Source organism: Cryptomeria japonica, chromosome 10 (assembly GCF_030272615.1).
Source record: "Cryptomeria japonica chromosome 10, Sugi_1.0, whole genome shotgun sequence".
NCBI classification, from domain to species: Eukaryota; Viridiplantae; Streptophyta; class Pinopsida; order Cupressales; family Cupressaceae; genus Cryptomeria; species Cryptomeria japonica.
In genome coordinates this window covers 316,429,270-316,436,648 of record NC_081414.1, presented here as the reverse complement: position 1 = coordinate 316,436,648, position 7,379 = coordinate 316,429,270, and positions in this window count along the sequence as shown.

The following is a 7,379-nucleotide window of genomic DNA, read 5'->3' as shown; positions in this document are numbered from 1 at the left end:
AAAATTTGACCCAATTTGCCTACAGAAAAGCATGAAGACTCAGGGCAGACCTAACTCATAGGTTAAGGCAGAGAAGATTATAATTGTTTGATGCATTTTGAAGGAGTTTTCATAGGTGTGCCCAACCTTTTATTAATATCCCTCTTTGAGAATCCCAAAAGTTGCAAAATTTGATCCAGCCGACCTAGGGAGGAAGGATTAAATCCTTGAAAAATTTGCTGATACAAGTTAAGCCAACCTTAATATAAATTTGACTTATCCAATACAATCAAGCAAATTCCTAAGTCACCCTAGGGTTGGGGTGTAATGTCAAGGGTAAAGAATCCTATAAGATAAGGATCAAGTCTCATTCAAACATCATTCTAATTCAATCCATTTTTCCAGATGATTAAGAGAAGACCTACGAATTTGAGGGACAAACTTGCATCAGATTTTGAGGTAATTCCCCTTCCAAATTCAAAGAAATATACAGATCAAATATTAATGCAAATTTTCAAGGTCTGATTTGATGTGAATTGTTAGACATTTCCACTAATTTGGAGGCAGATATCAACAATTTAAGCAGATTTGATTCTGATTTTAAGATCAGACCTGACTTTGGAAAGTTTTTCTAGCAATATCCTATCTATAATTCAATCAGTATCATCATGTCCAGCCTTAGAAACTCAATTCTAGATTTAAGAAGGGTTGTGAAAGGCATGATTTGTGAATGGTTAGTATTACTCTCATTCATTCTATAAGGTTCTAATTCAAAATATGTTTGTCTTCCAGGGTTGATGCAAGAAGGATGAATATACAAAAAGGTGTCAGGAATCAGAAGCTACGAGTTCAAGGATATAACCTCAAGGATTCAAAACATTGCAATATTAGGGTCGAAATGAGGGTTATCCCAAGGAATGAAGGAGGGTGTTGGAGCATCAAGCTTATCAAGGATGAGTGTCAAGGCATCAATCCTAGAGTGAATCATGATCAAGGCCAAGACTTCAAAACATTATACATCGCCACATAGGGGTTGCCTTACAAACACCAAGGGGGATCAACATCATAGAGGGAGCAAGTTAGCATCTATTATTGAATTCATTGAAACTAGGGAAGGATAGTATCAATATCTTCAAGCTATCCAAGGAAAGCAAATGGATGATTCATCAACAACATGAGAGGAAGGATCACAACCTCAACATGAAGAACTACATTGTCCTAATTCAACATGAGAGAGGCAAATCAACCTCAAAAAAATGAAAGATCCAAGGCATTGCAACTTCTACATGGAGATAACCTACAAACATCATGAAGGAGGTTCAAGACATACCAATAAAGATGAGAAGGCTTTACAACCTTGAATTTCCTTTGGAAATCCAAGGTTGCCATTAGTATAAGGAGAGATTAATGAGGATTGCTTCACAAGGAGAGACTCTACATGCTAATACACTATGAAGATACTTCCCCACATCAAGGTGAGCTATCAAAGCACTTCATGAACAATGGGAGGATCCAACATAGATGTCACAAAGTCTACATCAAAATCATCAAGGAGGACTTCATCACATTAGAAGGTCAAGGCAACATAAAAGGACAATGAACACTTCAGTAAGGCAAGGAAGATCAATCACCAATGCAAATATATGACCTAAAAATTCAAGGCAAGGAAGAGGGGGAATCAACTCAAGGTCATTCAGGGATACAAATGAAAGATACAACAACAACATATGGAATCATAAATTATGATCAACATCCTCAAGGCAATAAGGAGGGTGAAATAATCTAGCAACATGAAGGATTCATAAATACCACAACATGGATGAGGCAATTAAATTCAAGGATACTCCAACAATAGGAAGGATTCCAAGGTTGAAAGGAAGGATTTGACTAAGGTGAATTCCCAAGTATGAATAACGATAGGTGAAAGTGATCAAATTAGATAAGATGATGCAATTTGAGAATATCTCTCACCACCATCACATTCATTAAGAAGCAATTTGAAGTGTTGAGTATCAAAAGATTTTGCTCAACCAAACACTTGTGATGAGTTACAAGATAAGAAAGCTAAGGTGGCGCCTAGTCATCATCAACCCAACCACAACATTCCAAATTATGGCATCCAAATTCAATGTACTTGACTCATCCAACGGGGAGGATAACTACCACATGTGGAGGCACAAAGTTCAATATACCTAACCTCATCACTCATTGGTCAACATTTAGAGATGGATATGTGTCCTATTTATTGTAATTATCTAATTGGTCAAGAAGGAGTTTGTTATAACAAACCCTAATTAGGGTTTTCTTGTAAAATCTTGACCACAATTTAAGAATCTATCCGAGTCATTGAAATGTAATGATCTCTCTATATAAGGCTCAATCTTCTCATTGTAAAAGTTAATAGACAATAGAGAATAGCAGAAGCAGTTAGAAGTAGAGTAGTAGGAGAAGGCATAAATTGTTGCCAAGGCATGTAAATAGAGATACTTTTCATTGAATTTATGGTGGATAGTAATGTTTCTTCTACATATTGCATGTTTCTTGTTATATCCTCAAATTTGATTAAGTTCATTGATTATGGCGGATTATTATGAAGATATTATGATGAATTCCTCGGTTCATACTTTTTGTGGTTTGTTGATTGTAAGTCACAGTGCAAAAAGTTAGCTTGAACCTCGTTACTATACTAAGTTCGATTGTAGATACTTGTTCAAGTTACACCAACATCAGGTATTTGGGCAATGTATTCATAGTATGAAAATCTTCCATTCCTTAGAAGATTGAATCAAGCTTGTGTAGTTGTCATCATGGCGAAGCAAACCTTGGTTTGAGGGAGTTTGTCTATCTAAGTAACATTCATTGTCATCATTGATCTTAGGAGTAGCATAGTCTTTCTAAACCCTTATCCTTTTTATCTTTTTTCTAATCAATTAGAATCCATGTTCCAACAGATTTCAAGTATAAACACAAGTCCCCTTGTGATTCTAGCATAATCACATCAATTTCACTAAGTCTATCTACAATATAAAGTCAAGACTTGACTATTGGAACCTTGAAGTTGTCTCGTTTGATCACATACTTCAACATCTAAGAGTTCTTTGTTCAAGAAAGGATATAATACTTTTTATTTTGTGTTGCATGAGCTGATAAAAAACATATCAACAGGTTGCAAGGGCTAGAGCTTGAGAATGAGGGTGTTTTGTTGAAGCAAGCTTTTGTAGTTGTTATTGTATGTTTTTCTTTTCTTTTCTTTTTGTTGATCATTCTAGTTTTAAAATCCATGTTGTATTCATCAGCATATGATGTTGCAATATATCTATAATCCGATTTGTAAGAGTTTATGAAACTCATTTGGGAAATTTGGAATAGAAGAATTAATTGTGTTGCAGATTTTAGTGGTGTCTTCTTGATTTTTCTGAGTATTCATCGGTGTTGGTTGTGTGACTTTAAGAGTGTGGTTGGGTGTTGTTTCCTGCCTTGCATCAAGTTTGCAATAGGTCATAGTTTTAATTATGGAGAAGTGGCACAAGTTGACCGCACAATGTGAGTATTCATCACCTTCCCACCTCTTTGACATAATCTAAGATAATATTGAAAGAGGAACTATTGCAATATCCAATTGTCTTAGGGAAAGCCACAGACTCAAAACATAGAACTAACAGACATGTCAAATACATCACAAGCCTACACATTGACTAATTGGCAAAAGGCAGTTAGTGTGACTCTACCATATAGATGACTCTCTGCTACATTGGTTGCTATTACAATCCATTTCATAATATGCATGACTAATAGCAAAGCGGAAGGTTGGTACATCTAATACCACACCTTATCTCCTCTTTTTGTTGATTGCTACTGAGATGGCATGCCATGTCCCCTTTTTACAATAACCTGTGTTATCAACCAAATCACTCGTTTCTTATTTCCAATGTCTCCCTTGGCCCAAATTTATGTAGGCATTCCTCATCTTCCTCACCCATTTTCTGGTCTAAGGTCCCTAAAGTTTCTGAGTATGGTAGCATGCCCAATTTTCTAAGTCTGTGTAAGTCATCGAATCACAAAGTTTCCCTTCCTAGCATGCCCTTTCCTCTATTTCCATCAAGGTATATGACTTCCCCTACTATCATACCTCTCGTTCATTCCTCACTTTCATTTTGTAATGTCCCCTTCTCAACAGTGATCAGCTCAGTTGACCGTTAGCCTATTTCGAAGACTAGTAGGCAAGTCAAAAAGCAAAAATTAGGGTTTCCTACCTCTGGGAGGATGTTTCAACATATTTAGTGGCTTACATGTTGGAGTTTGTCATTTTTGGTTCTAGATTCCTTCTGGGTTTTTGGAAAGCTTCACAATGATGGTACATGCATAGCAAGCAGCGAAGTTTGGCAAACTTACTATTTTTAGTAAGTGGAGGTGAAGGTAGCTTATTTCTCTGGGTTTTCTGAGAGCTTCACGATAGTATAAGATGCAAATCAATCTCAAGACTTTTCTAGACTTACTATTTTTAGTAAGTTGTGACAGTTGCTCAGAGTGTGGTTAAAATCACTTTGGAAACACTTACTATTTTTAACAGTATGCTATTTATAGTAAGTACTATTTTGGAAGGTTCTTGTGTTCCAGCTCAGATGGCTATTTTTAGCAATGTAGTTCAGTACTTTGGCCTCAACACAACATTGGCAGTTGTTAGTAATTGAAGAAGGTATATTTTAATGGTTAAGGCTTATACTTGTTTTATTTAGACTTGGATGACTTGGAGAGGAGGAATAATATTTTTATCCTGTCTATTTGGCGCAATATATTACCTTTATAGTGGGGTGCCAAAATTCAGTTTAATTTTATGACAAAATCAATGATATTTCATAAAGCCTAATGTTCGTCAAAAGTGGCGACCACTAAAGGGAGAAAATACATTTGTTGCTAAACAAAATATTTTATTACTTAGGCGATTTGGTGAGGTAATGAAATGAAGTGAAATGAAATGCAAATTAAGGGAAATTTGAATGTTGTTGTTTAATCCCATATTGGAGGGAAAGGAAGTTCGATTTGGAGAAGAAGTTATAAATAAGTGCCTTGGCCTTCATTTGAGACTATCCATGAATATTATAACGAAGTGATGCCAAAATACTATTGGAATGCTTCGAGGAATGCTTACCTCCTAGGCTGTATGCTTAGCTTCTCGCTTGAAAGATAATGACTAGTTGATTTTTGAGAGTGTATGTTCGAGTTTTTCTGATTTTGGAGTGTTGTGTGTGTATTCCAAGATGCTGACTTTCTGTGTGCTATAATGTGTTTTGATCATAAGTCTCTGCGTGTTCATTTGATGGTTCTGGGTATTTTCTCGTTCTTTCCCTATGCTTTGGGCAATTATTCTTGTAAGTTTTCAGTTCTTAATTTGGAGTCTTCATTTTTATAGTGCAAATCGTACTTTTGCCCTAGTCGTACCATGCTGGAGTTATCTTGAGATGCATGCAAAATGTGTTTGGGTGAGTTTGTTGCAGTTTGTTGGTCTTAGCATGATTGCCTACCTCATAGATTTCATTTGCAATCAATTTTGAGTCAATCCGTTGAGTATTAGTGGAGTTGTGAGCATTTTGATGTGGTTTGAAGTTGCTGATCTGAGTTTCCAGCTTGTTGTTATTGTATTTCAAATTCTGAAAAATTGTAGTGTGGAGTGTGTTCTTGGTGTGGTTGGTCTATGTTGGTTTTGGGAGTGTTTATACAATCATTTTCTATGATGGACAGTGGTGTTCTTAATCTAAAATATCATGCTTCTTATTGTAAAGTTGATTAGTAGTACTAACAGCTACTTCTTTCTAGATTGTAACAACAGACCCAATAAATAAGTGGAAGAGGTTGGCTTGCCGTCTTTTTTTTTTATTATAATACTATCCTCCCACTGAATAAGCGGTCAAGTAGATTGTAATTTCATTTTCAGTCCTCCCACTAGGTAAGTGGTCGAGTGATTGTTGCTCATTTTAGTTTCTTAGATTTTGTAATTTGGCTGGTTGCACTACCAAACTGCTGTGGAAATCTCTATCACCCACTAGATAAGCAGAAGGGGTTGCCTTGCCGCCTAGCATTGTAATTTTCATTATAATTTCTAGTTGATTATTGAAGCTAACGATCCCCTTGTCACCATATGCTCTCACCTTCCCACATTGGGCTCTTGGTGATCAGAAAGTGGAAGGGTTACTTTCAGCAGTGTTTTGATTATCATTTTCTAACCCTAACGGGTGCTTGTAATGTTTGTAACTGGATTTTTTTTTTTTAAAAGTAAGGGGATATTTCACATTTCTTATCTCATCATGACTTCAAAGTTTTCCATACTATCATATATCTCTGCCAAACTTTTCTCTTGCATAAGCCTTTGTTAGAAAGTCAAATTTCCTTTTCACCAACATGACTCCATTTTGAACCTTGATCCTTGACTTATGGTACAAGTCATGGTGTTCTCTTGACACTCAAACTCTGATGTTCTCACCTCTTTTCACGATTCACCTAACCTACCTCTTTGTATGACTGAATCACCATTGATGCTCAATTGGATGACACACCTTTTAGAAGATTTCATGGGCATAAAAGGATCATTTAATAATGGAGATATGGACCCATGTGGACCCCTAGTGGTGCAAACAAGGGAGACGAATTGAGTTGCCATTAATGTGGTCATTAGGGTTTCAAAGCCTATGGGACCTCTTGCCATATTGTAGACGATAATTGCAAGTCATGGGAAATGCTCTCTTATGGCTCATGGGTACATCCAAGCACACGTGGCATAGTTTTAGGCATGGTTTAAGGGGAAATAACAACCGTTTGGTATGGGTACTCTATATTGTGTATCATTCGCTAGATTTTGGCATTAATCATAAGTTTCAACATCCCTTGTGATACTAAAGATTGAATGTTAAAATAGTGGATTATTATGAAAGATATTTAGAAACCCTTATTGAAAACCATTTTGAAAACTTGTGTTCAAATACCCAAATTTGAGGGCGAAAATGGATTTGTTGGAGGTCGAAGGATGAAAACCTTGAAGATCCTATGTTATCCCATTTTTTGGGGATGGGGATGATAGGGGTTGGGGGCAAGTTTTGGTGATGACAAATGGGATGAATATGTTAAAAAATAGCGATATTTAAAAATATATAGGGAAATTTTAAATATTCATTTGATATCATTGTTAAAATATTCATATATACATACTAGAACCTTAATACATAGCATTTGTGTTAAATTGAGAGTTCACATGAGAGTTGAAGTCAAACAAATTAGCGAATAACTTAATTCAAATTGCTTTCATAATTCATTGTCAATATGCATATGATATTAAAAATGGTTACAAGTTACAACAAAATGTCCAAAGGCCATAAGTTTGACTTTCAATTACAAAATAAAAATACAAA